This window comes from Octopus bimaculoides, chromosome 4 (assembly GCF_046866305.1).
Source record: "Octopus bimaculoides isolate indiv1 chromosome 4, ASM4686630v1, whole genome shotgun sequence".
Taxonomy (NCBI): domain Eukaryota; kingdom Metazoa; phylum Mollusca; class Cephalopoda; order Octopoda; family Octopodidae; genus Octopus; species Octopus bimaculoides.
The window spans coordinates 140,557,226-140,570,937 of NC_142931.1; positions in this window are offsets into that span (position 1 = coordinate 140,557,226).

The following is a 13,712-nucleotide window of genomic DNA, read 5'->3' on the forward strand; positions in this document are numbered from 1 at the left end:
AACCATTATGCGACTCTAACACACTACTAAATATGTTAAAGTTTCTATAAGTCAATTCCATGTTCTATTCTGTTAGCAGTGCGCTTTACATTACTTCTTAAGGTTGTCTCTACTGATTTTCGTTACGGCGTTTTTCTTTCTTGTTTTCTTTGTGCGTGTGTAACATTATAACTCTTCCGGTAATGAAATCTGAATAACATTACAACTCATCAATAACAAAATTATTTGAGTAGTTTACGTCTCATCTTTGCCTGCCACTCTACCAGTAAGTATAATTAATCATCCATTTAGAATATGAACAATCCAAAGCAATATTTACTGTTATCAATTATATTAGGTTGAGAGGTTTCACAAATGTTTTCAGCATTGCTTCGAGTTCAGTTTAGATAATATTAGTATCATTTATCAACTCCAAATTTCCATTTTATCATCAAATCTGAGATGTATGACGGCTTTTACCTGTTTAGTTTCGGAGAATATTTCAATTTCATGTTATTCTGGCTTTACAGTATCATCGGAATATATTGTTAGCAATGACGAGAGGAGCTAAGCTAAGCTTTGGCAGCCAGTGCTACATTTGTTTAATTTAATTACTGTGAATTACTTTGTCCTCTCCACCGACTAATCAACTATCTTTCCTTTACTGGATTTAATTTAGAGCCATGGAAACAGAATATTATCTGTATGTTTCTTTAAACTCTTACCTTAAATCCATTGTAGACCCGCTTCAAGATATGCATGTCTTGTTTATTAATTTCTCAAGCAGTCTGTGAAGTAGAATAGTTTATGCTATTTCTTATTGCTTTCTTTCAAATTTTTTTGATAATAAAATATGGTTTCTAAAACAACAGCAGCAATGATATTAATAGCAATAATAATGATAATGATTCTGTTGTGTCTGGGGAGAGTCATTCTCTTTTGGTGCCTTATAATTTAACACACTCACCGGTAAAATTTCCATTTTTTCCTTCTTTATTTTTCTAAAACTTTCGTTGCGTCTTGCAACGAAATTCATTCAATGCAATTCATTCAATTCATCGGAAGATTAAGCAGTTATACGAGGGGGTCGCAAAAGGCCTGGTTGGAGGCCCAATCTATCGAGTTCTTATACAGGGCTTAGAAAAACTGAATCTGAGAGGGGTAAATGTTGAATAAAATCATAATTAACTGATCCCCCTGTATTTTCTTTTACCCAAAGCCAGAAACCTTTTAGTACCCCCTCCTATAACAGGGCTGATAGCCGTGGCATTAATGTCAAAGATATAGTTGGAGAGAGGAGGGAAGGAAAAATTAAGTGAAGTTAATAGATTAAAGATAATCAATAATTTTATCATAATAAATTTAAATTTTGATTCAAGACCAGGAATATTTTTAGGGAAGTAGTAAAGTCGATTATATCAATCCCAGTGTCTAACTGGTTCAAACGGTGCTTATTTTATCAACCCTGAAAAGATTTAAAAAATGCTAATGCGTCAACTGGAATGTATTTGGGAAAAATTTTGTGTGAATACTTTTAGTAAAAGCCTTGTTTAAGAATGAGTGCGTAGGTAAATTTCTGCAAATGTATTAGTACATATGTGTTGGCATCAGTATATATGTATATGTGTGTGTGTGTGTGTGTGTGTGTGTGTGTGTGTGTGTAAGAATTTAAATATGCATTTGTATGTATGTATATGTGTGTGTATGTGCGTAGAAATGTAACCTACTAAAGGCTTATATTTATAGTATTTTGCATACGAATCATATTTATCTTAAGTATGAATATTCGTATTGTTCATCTAGATAAATTTTCTCCGTAGTTCAATATTTTTCTGGAGTCATTCATGATTTCTTTATTCAATATATCTTGCTCTCAGCAATTTGTAACTGTATTTAGTAACTCAATAGTTCTGTTATTTAATTTGTTTTTTTCAATGCTAGATTATCAATTCTGATATGACAGGTAACACAAACGTGATTCATATGGAAAATATTATAAATATAATTCTTTAGTAGTTTTTATTATTCATATGGAAAATATTATAAATATAATTCTTTAGTAGTCATTATTATTATTATTATTATTATTATTATTATTATTATTATTATTATTATTATTATTATTATTATTATTATTATTATTATTATTATTATTATTATTATTATTATTATTATTATTATTATTATTATTATTATTATTATTATTATTATTTATCAACTCAGTTGTATACAAAAGCTTTTCAGAAATTTGCACACGGACGTGGAAGAATTTATAAATTACTTTCACAGAATTGTTTTTCCTCAAAATGATTTTTCACAGAAATTTCAGTTGATACCTGAAGAATTATGATGTCTTTGTGAAAGAAATGGAAGAAAGAATGTACCAAGTAGTTAAAAAGTGTCAGAATAAGGGCACACACGAATCATGACCTTGATGCAGCCTGATTCTCTTACAGTGTAAAAAGTTAAGAGCCAAAACACTTTCCTTCAGAGCATTTCTTCTCTGAAGAACGGTTGTTCAGCTCTCTTGAGAGTTTCTTACCACTAACAAGTGAAAACTGGAACAGGCGAGTTTTGTAGCAGTCACTATGCACCAACGACGAAGTCAGCTAGAAATCAATGGTCGCAACAGAACAGAAACGATGAAATGGCTGTCAGAGGCAGCTGATGTAAGAGTGCATTTTGGAATATAAATTGATTGACAGCAATATAGTTGATTTTATTTTTATTATTTTTAATATAATTCGACTTGAATAGGATATTTTTATCCTGTTAATTTACGGATCATACTTTGATTAAATAAATCAGTTCTTTAACACTTCTGAAACATTTTATTGTTACCTTTTAAATACATTTCATGTGAAACAACCTAATATATATATATATATATATATATATATATATATATATATATATATATATATGTGTGTGTGTGTGTGTGTGTGTGTGTTGTGTGTGTGTGTGTGTGTGTGTGTGTGTGTATGCATGTAAACGTGATAGTGTTCCAACTAGAACCACCTTGGTTACAGTTCTTCAGAAACAGATAAGATCTTGTGGTAAACAACAACGACTTTTATCACCGAATTGAGCTTATTTATTTCATACTAGTTACATTATTTCATTTACTCTGCAAACTTCTGTAGACATTCTTCACAATAATTTCCAAAAACATAGTAGTTTGTTTTTTTTCCCCAGAATTTCGTTTTGACAATTTGTTTGTTTTATACTATTAGAAACAAGATCGCTTATTAAACCATCTGTTTATATCCTTATCGATACTTGCTACAAATATCATATATATATATATATATATATATATATATATATATATATATATATATATATATATATATTGCTATTTAACTATTTTTACTATGTTGTTGTCATGCAGTGATTTGTAATTAGATTCCCAGCTATAAAATGCAGAGCAAAGCTAGAATTATGCAGCCATTAATATATATTAATTGAAATACTTTTCTTCCTCCAAGCCAACACTATTCAGAAATTCCAAGTGTCCTTTCTTCTCCAAATTAATATTAGGAAGATTGTAATGAAGTATTATTAGTATTTTCTAACTTTCTCTTTGAATCCATTCCATAAACACTCAGAGGCGTTTCGGAATTATTAAACCGTTCTTCAAACAATTTTGAAAAGGAATATCTTCTAGTCTCCCTCATTGTTCTCATACAAATTCTATCAAAATGAAGTAAACCTAATGAAGTAGCAGCAGCAGCAGCAGCAGCAGCAGCAGCAGCAGCAGCAGCAGCAGTAGTGGTAGTAGTAAGTATTATTAAAATTAAAACTAAAATTATTTTAATTTTTTATTTTCATTTAAAAAAAAGATTATTATAATTATTTTTATTTCATTTATTTACCAGAAGCGTTATTCATTTACCAGAAGCGCACAACTATTTGTACAAAGTTGTTACAAAACAGTCTGAAGTAGTCGTAGAAAATAGTTAAAATTGTTAGAAACAGGTGTTTTTTTTTTTTAAAGTCGCTTTAAATGATTTTACTAAATTATAGAAAACTATAGATTAAAACACGAAGAATATATACATGTCTGGAGAGGCTGATTGAATCATGGAATCAAGGCACACCAACTCGTAGGAGGCCAGAAATGGTAAGGTGCGATAACATAGAACTCACAGTGAATGAACAACATTTAACATATGAAGTGGTGGTAGGATACATTAGATATGCAAGTGGCAAATCCCATTTAAACCATAACTCGACACAGAGGTGGGTCCTGGGTGTGACGTAGGTATAAAAAGTAAACACAAGGGGCGTTTAAAATTTAAAACATCTGTTTCGGTCGAGTTTTATTTATTTAATGGAGTCGTATAAGATTACATCATATCACCCATTGTCACCAGGTAAGATTTTAAATATAGCCGACATTAACAGGAGTTATATATATATATATATATATATATATATATATATATATATATATATATATATATATATATATATATATATATATATATATACACCAGTCGGAAATTCTGTCTGTAGCTGTTTGTGGCGTTGTTAGCTAACTCCTCCTACATCGTTTTATTAATTTTGGTAAAACTTGACGCGTGAGTAGAACTCATGTCGGGAAACCGCATGGCATACTCAGAATGTTGAAAAAAGATCGATAATAGGGCCCCTGAAAGGGATCCTTATATATATCTAATATATTTCATTTTAACAGCCAAGGGAAATAACCCATTCATTTACCTAAATCATTTGGTATAGATCAAATTGAGTATGCTTATTTCTGAGTATTTGAACTGTTAGAGTTATTTTCGCAATTTATCCAGTACAACCCTTAAACAACTAAATAGTATTTTCCTAAATAATAGATCCACTTATTTCGGTTAGTGACTTATTCACGAATATACCAACACTAGCGCCGGTGAGGGTAATATTCTCTAGGAACGCACAAAAGCCCTTTTCAGAGTTATTTACTTTGAATTGTTATTATCTCATATCTGATTAGCTTCACGAATATCAGTATACATACAGAAAAAAAAACAAATAAAATCAGTGACAGTTAAAATGGTTTTTTTGTATTCTTCTTTTCTACTTGGACAGTTTAAAATGTAGTTATAAGAATATGTCCTTCTGTTGAAATGTAATTTCATTAAATTTCTATATCCTTGTGCAGCTGAGGATTGCTCTGCATTTTACATTTCATGTAATGTTCACATTGCTTAATTACATGGAGTCGCATGAAACGATTGTACTGCATTAACTTTGGATGTCCTTGTTGCTTATTTTGATTTTAATCCCCTTATTTTGAAATTGTATGGATAATACCATACTTATTTCTGGTGCCTAAACTTAAGTACCATATTCACCTGAATCTATCTATATATATATATAACTGTGTGGTAAGTAGCTCGCTTACCAACCATGTGGTTCCGGGTTCAGTCCCACTGCGTGGCACCTTAGGCAAGTGTCTTCTATTATAGCATCGAGCCGACCAAAACCTTGTGAGTGGATTTGGTAGACGGAAACCGAACGAAGCCCGTCGTATATACGTATATATATGAGTGTTTGTGTGTCTGTGGTTGTCCCCGCAACATTGCTTAACAACCGATGCTGGTGTGTTTACGTTCCCGTAACTTAGCGGTTCGGCAAAAGAGCCGATAGGCTTACAAAGAATAAGTCCTGGGGTCGATTTGCTCGACTAAAGGCGCTGCTCCAGCATGGCCGCAGTCAAATAACTGAAATAAGTAAAAGAGTAAAGAGTATATGTATGTATATATATGTGCGTATGTGTGTTTGTGTGTGTGTGTATAAGTGTGTATGTGTGTGTGTTCGTGTGTGTATGTGAGAGAGAGAGAGAGAGAGAGAAAGAGAGAGAGGGAGTCTGAGATTGCATGGTGCAGTGCTGAGCGTGATGCACTAACGATCACGAGATCGTAGTTTCAATTCCTGGACTGGGTAGTGAGTAGTGTTCTTGGGCAAAACACTGCATCACACGTTCCTCTATCATCATTTCGATACCTGCTGTCTGGTACACCATGCGTCTCCTCGGGTAACGTCGATTTAATGGCGGGAGTGATCTAGTGTACAACACATACATTTGATCACCATAAACTAATCATTAGCGCCGGTATGTCAGCGCCATTGGCGTTCATTGATTACCGCTTGTCTGCATCTGGCGTTATAGTAATCAATGTTACTTCAATACTTTTGACAGTACAGACGATTCTTTCGATAAAAAAAAATATATGATACTAACACCTCTGGCACTAGACAAACTCTTTGCACTTAAGTTGTCACATCTTCCTTTAATGTTATTGTTAGCAATAAACGAAATGAAAAAGCAGCAAAAAATAACGAGCTTCATAGACAATAACAGATAATTATTTTTCCCGCAAAATTAAATCCGGACTGTATCTTAAAAAATTTCATTCTTCAGAACATGACATCTTAGTCTGTGAACTTCTATTGCAAGCCTAGAGATATGTATATTATTTATATTTTTAATAATGTCACGTTTTCTTTGATTCAACCCCCGTACCTCCATTATTTTAACGTTACAACGTGAATTTATTTATAAAGTAGTATCATTAGGTGTCAGCCAATATCAGTTGATTGAATTCATTTTTTTTTTTCAGTTGTATGACATAGAAACTTCTTAGATAGACTTTTGTATGCCCTTATATTTTGTACGATTTCCCTTGCTTACGATTTGATTAAATAATGGAACAATGAAATATGAAAACAAAATACTTCCTTTTGTTTAGTTTGTATAATTAAAGTATAACCATGTTTGGACATATAAAATACTTGCTCATACAATTATGGCGCATTGTTCAATGTCGTAGTTGTTAAGTTTTTTAATCTGAATTTTTAATTTCAAATCTTTTGTTAAGGGTGTTATCCGTTGCTCCTTGGTTTGCAGTTAGCATCTTCTGCTTACTGAGAGTAACTTAAAGTCATACAGTACTATGTAAAGTTTCATCGATGCTCTTACCATTTGTTTGTGAGTGTGTATTTGCGCTCACTCAAACGTTAGGGCAGCGGACTCGCGGTCGTGGGCTCGCATATTCGATTCCCAGCCCGGGCGTTGTGAGTGTTTATAGAGCGAAAACACTTAAAGCTCCACGAGGCTTCGGCTGTACTCTTTCACCACAACTTTCTCTCACTTTTTACTTCCTGTATTCCAAAGGGGCCAGCCTTATCACACACTGTGTCACGCTGAATCTCCCCGGGAACTACGTTAAGGGTACACGCGTCTGTAGAGTGTTCAGTCACTTACACGTTAATTTCACGAGCAGGCTGTTCCGTTGATCGGATCAACTGGAACCCACGTATTCGTAACTGACGGAGTTCAACGTAATAGTTCACTCTTCTCGATGTTATTGCTGTTGTTATTGTCGTATATGCTCTTATTATTTCCATTATCGCTGAAGGCGGCGAGCTAGCAGAATTGTTAGCACGCCCGGCGCAATGCGCAGTGGTATTCCACCTGCTGCTACGTTCTGAGTTCAAATTCCGTTCAGGTTAACTTTGCCTTTAGTCCTTTTGGGACCGATAAAATAAGTACCAGTTGAACAATGCAGTCGAGGTAATCGAGAACCCCCTCCACCAAAATTGCTGCCCTTGTGGCAAAACTTGAAACCCTTATTGCTGTTAATTGTTGTTTTTTATGTTGCTATTTATCCCATTGTTAAAAGTATAACTCATTAAAACAAAGGCTTTTTTCGCTGTTTATTTTTTTTTTTTTGAAATAGTTTATTCATTGTTTTTCCAAAATTTAAGATTGTAGGATGAGATTTGAGAGAGATCTTGCTGCCATGTCTAACAGACCAAGCGACCAGATCTAGGTTCCCATTGTATTTTTTTTTTACTTGTTTTTTGGAATCCTTCTCTGTGTGAGCAAGTACACATCTAATTTCACATGATGCCTAGTGAGGAAACGACTGCTAAAGTCGAGTGAACTAAGGTTTTGTTCATCGAGAGGGTGATTGAGTGGGATTCATTACAACTCTTTAACGTGATAAAAACCTCGTTTGTTCAGCATATTCCCGTTATTTGCAATGATAATTAGCATTTCCTCAAGAAATCCCGCAACACCATAGCGAACCAGGCCATTGAGAGTGAAATATAATAGTCGAAAACAGAGCGGAACTGTCCCTTTTTCAGAGGGCGGGTAGGTAATATAATAAATAATTTGTTTTTTTAGGGGCAAAATTCCAAACCTTTCTTAGTATAGATTAATCTGATTTCACTTGGGAACCGAAAGATAAAGTAAATACTGTCTCGAGTTATATGAGTCATGAGACTATTTAGCTGGTTTCAATAGCTTCTAAGTGAGCCAGATCACAGCATTTACCCTGAATAGAATTCCAGTACGTCGCAGGGTTACTCATTAACTGCTGACTAGTCTGGAGTGATGGAAAATGAAGTGTGTTGCTCACGAAGGCAACACACCACCTATTCCAGGAATCGAAATCTCGGTCATGCGATCGTGAGTGCAGCACCCTAAATAATGGGTCACGAAATTCCACAGAATCCATACACTAGCCTCGGAGTCAGAACACCGGGAATTTACTTATTGATTTAGTGGAGGACTCCCACCGCATTAATACACATAACCTTTCTTACAAATTCTCCTTCTTCTTCACTCCAAATACCTCAACTGTGGAATATGTTCCGATTATTCCAGTCTACCAAGGTAATCGGTACTAGGAATGTCTTTCTGTTAGGCTTTATATTCTACAGAGTTAAGTCCTATCTTAATCAAACTTTTCAGTGTTAAATTTAATCAAACGTTCAGAACCTCAGGACATGCATCAAACTTCCAAGAATGCCAACATTACGGATGCATCTAACTTCCGACATATCGCTTTAGTTTGTAACATATTAAAAGACGACAGGCACAACTGTAAAGGAAATTAAGATCTCCTTCATCAGCTTAAATCTCTCTACATTCTCAATGACAACTGGCATGCTTTCCATAGTAACAGATATATCGAAGACTTTCTTTCCTATATTACACTCCAGTTGCCTCTTTCTATAAATAAACATTGTTTTAAATGGCGACAGAAACTTCAAATGTATCCGAGAATAAGAATCATTACAATAGGCGCTGAGGAAATTATCTCTGATCTATATTCTATAAGTAGCGGAGTAAGTGTCAACTTACTTTAAGATCTAATGTACCCTAAAGTTCGAATATGATTTCGACATTCTATTTTCGGAGAATTAGATAATTGCCCACTGTTATTTCTGGCAACAAACACTCTTACACCGATTACAACTAACTTCTACTCGTTAATATCTCTTTTCTACTCTAGGCACAAGGTCCAATATTTTTGGGGAGGGGGGGCAGTCGATTAGATCGAACTCAGTACGCAACTGGTACTTAATTTATCGACCCCGAAAGGAAGAAAGGCTAAGTCGACCTCGGCGGAATTTGAACTCAGAACGTAGCGGCAGACGAAATACCGCTAAGTATTTCGCCCGGCATGCTAACGTTTCTTATTTCTTTATTGACCACAAGGGGCTACACATAGAGGGGACAAACAAGGACAGACAAACAGATTAAGTCGATCATAACGACCCCAGTGCGTAACTGGTACTTATTTAATCGACCCCGAAAGGATGAAAGGCAAAGTCGACCTCGGCAGAATTTGAACTCAGAACATAAAGACAGACGAAATACCGCTAAGCATTTCGCCGCCTTTGCTCGTTACTTGATGCACAAATACTTGTCTGCATGTTGATTAAATAACAAATGTACGCTGTAACTTTAATAGTGCAGTACTGATTAGTTGTTGACCTCTTCTAAGGTCATGTGCGACACTTCATAGGAAGACTTTTACATGTCTTGAGTTATGCAACTGCAACTGTTTCAAATTCAGTAAAGCATTTCAAAAAGTAATATTCAGGAAATTGGTTACTTAACTGATGTCTGCTTCTCCTTCTACACTTTTTGATGACATCATTCTTCCTTAAAACTAGCAAACTACCTACCATTTCCTGCATCCGTGTTTACTTTTCTCTTCATCTCTATTTTGTGTTGTCTGATCCATAACCCACATTAAACGTTTCATTCAAGCATTATCATCCAGGCATGCAACCCTTTCAAAACGCTTCCCAGTGCACATCTTTTAGAATTATAAATACGAACATAACTTACTGCAATTAATAATTAGAAAACTAACTTCAAAATGCTCAACTCTCCTAAGCATAGTTGCAACGGAAAAAAAGCCACCAGCCATAAAAAACAAAAAACAAAAAGAAAACCGAAGAACTGTGAAGTAATGATGAAAGCTCTGGCAGTAAAGTTACGCATCTAACCGCTAAAAAGATTGAACATGAAATGAAGTCTTAATAATAAACATTACAAGATGACTGTAACAGTAATAAAGACTCACATCTAGTTGGAATAATGACTAATGACAGTAGACATCGGTTTGATATTAAGCAATTTATGAATCTAACAGTATAGCCAATTATTTCAATTTCTATTAATGATTTCCAAAATATATGCATCGACCGTTACTAATATCTCAGTTGCACTAGTTTCTCCTGTTTAATTTCCATGAATATTGAAATTCTTTACAGCAATATAAGCTAATTAATCAGTCGATAAATTATTCAGTTGGAATTATTAATTGCACATATTGTGCCTATTTATAGCTAGGAGAAAACAGCCAATGATTACTCAGAGACTTCGCGAAGTAGGCATAATTATATATAGACTGAACAATGTAGATGCCATGATATGTTATTATATAAATGTACAATTTGATTACTGATGTAATTTGGTTTTATATAACAATAATGTAAATCGGTTTCCATGGAGCATGCGTAACCGAGATCACAATATTCTCCAGGAACGAGAGACTAATCCATTGCAGGATCACTCATTACAATGTGAGTGGACTAAAACACCGTGAAATGGAGTATTTCGTTCAAGAACACAACGCACTACCTGGTTCGGTAATCGATCTCACGAGCTTTCGACCATGAGTACAACGCCCTAGCTACTACCAGACCATGCACCTTCACTGATGGTGGTTGGCACTCCGTCGGTTACGACGACGAGGGTTCCAGTTGATCCAATCAACGGAACAGCCTGCTCCTGAAATTAACGTGCAGGTGGCTGAGCACTCCACAGACACGTGTACCCCTTAACGTAGTTCTCGGGGATATTCAGCGTGACACAGTGTGACAAGGCTGACCCTTTGAATTACAGGCACAACAGAAACAGGAAGTAAGAGTGAGAGAAAGTTGTGGTGAAAGAGTACAGCAGGGTTCGCCACCATCCCCTGCCGGAGCCTCGTGGAGCTTTAGGTGTTTTCGCTCAATAAACACTCACAACGCCCGGTCTGGGAATCGAAACTGCGATCCACTGGGCCATTGCACCACCTTCACTAAGAAAAGCATGGAAGTCACAAATTCTCACTTTCACATTAATGTAAATAAGGAGCTATTCTGCTGAGTCGAAACAAATTTGAAAGAAAAAACTGGCATTCCATCGGTTATAAAGACAAATGTTCTGGTTGACCCGATTAATGGAACAGCCTACTCGGGAAATTAACGCCCAAGTGGCTGAGCGCTCTACAGACACGTGTACCCTTAGCGTAGTTCTCAGAGAGATTCAGCATAACACAGAATGTGACAAGGACGGCCCTTTGTAATACAGATACAACTCGCTTTTACCTGCTGAGTCGACAGGAGCAACGTGAAATAATGTCTCTTGCTCAAAGACACATTGCGCCGCTGGAAATCGAACTCCTCATCGTGTGCCGATTACCCTAACCACTATGCCATGCGCCTTCACCGAAATTATGAAGTATTTTCAATAAATGCTTGTCGAAGCACAATATCATAACTGTTTCCAGTATTCAAGGAGAATCGTAATTTCATTTCCTAGTTACATCCAATTCACTCCTACAAATGTTGCAGACGAGGCGGAAGCTTTCGCCGAGCTTCTTAGTGAATAAAGCTTATATATCACTTCAACTATTCCGCCAACTAAACTTCATAAATACATTCTCACCCCATCTCCTTAAATCAGAGATTATATTCTAATGTAATGTTTTTTTTTTCTAAATCTCTCAGCGACACATTCAGTAACAACGTCCCTTTCAGGACAACCACATTTTGTTGGCAAATAACATTTACTTAAATAATGTTTTTATTGTAATTGAATATTCCATTACATTCCCAGAATGCAATCATTTCAAACGATGATATGATGGTACAGTATTTATATTTCGTTTCCTTAACCCTCTTATGCTTTTCACTGTATGTCAGAAGCACTCATGTATATCAATAATCACACATAGGTGATATTTCAAAGTCAGTTTCGGATTTAGATAAATTTGTATTTCATAGACGCAGACGTGGTTGTTTGGTTCAGAAGCTTGCTTCCCAACCGTATGGCCTTAGGTTCAGTTCACTAAGCAAACTGGATTCATTGACACATCTGAGAAATTCTGTATTACGGATATTTTCTCAGTATCACTTTGTTCGAGAAGTGGTACTCCTGATCGCAGTATAGACTTCAATATATACTTCGACAGCCTACCACGAAAATCGGCAAAGAAACTGAATGTTACGGATAGTCAATTACAGCTACAGAAATACGGGGGCGAGGGCTAGCAGCACGAGGAGAAAATCGTCTGGTGTCGATGGTTTGTCTTACAAACTTTAAAGTTTATATGCAGACTTATTTGGTAACCTTTTGATATATAACTCCCGCAACTCGCAGCTGAACAAAAGAAACCCCCGCAACTCGCAGCTGAACAAAAGAACCCCCCTATCTGTCAGCTGCAGAGCGGTAGCGCAGCTGGAAAATAATTTTTATTGAATTATCACATCCAGTTTATCAAAACGTTAAGAATTTAACTTAAATCGAATCAGCTCGACACCTCGGTTTACACAGATAAATATATAAACACAGTCTTATACACACAGTTTCTGTTTATGTGATCGAACTCGAAACAACATGTAAATGAAGCGAAATTTTTAACCACAGGCTATACGTATAATGACAGCTAATCTTTCATTCCAACATTATCTTTTGTTTTTATATTTGAACGCTATTTAGATTCCTCGAATCGATGATGAGATTCTGACATTTATGTTCTTAATCAAAAGTCATTAAAATCCCATCATCTCATCATATATATGTGCAATTTATTAATGCCTGTTAAAGTTCAATTTTTCAACATTGGGAACCATATTGAGATAGCTGTCAGCTATCCCAAGTCAAATCCTGCTGTTGGTTAATATCAATATAAAGAAAAAAAGGACCTTTTTTTATCGCAAAAGATGACTCCTTTATATTTAAAATTTCCATATTTCAGTTTGATGGATAAGTTCTCTCTCTCCCATTCTCTCTCTCTCTCTCTCGCTCTCTCTCTCCCTCTCTCTCTCTCTCTCTCTCACTCATACTTTCTTATTCTCTCTCTTATCTATCTATCTATCTATCTATCTATCTATCTATCTATCTATCTAGCTAGCTAGCTAGCTAGCTAGCTAGCTAGCTATCTGTCTATCTGTTTACATGCGTGTGTGCGCGCGTATATGTATATATATATATATATATATATATATATATATATATATATATATATATATATATATATATATAGGCCAAACCGAAAACAGTCTACGTCAAAGGATGACTCTACATAGATCCCACATCAAACTTTTTGGAATACCGAAAAATAGTATTCAGCGAATACATCGACATTTGCGCCACTAACAAA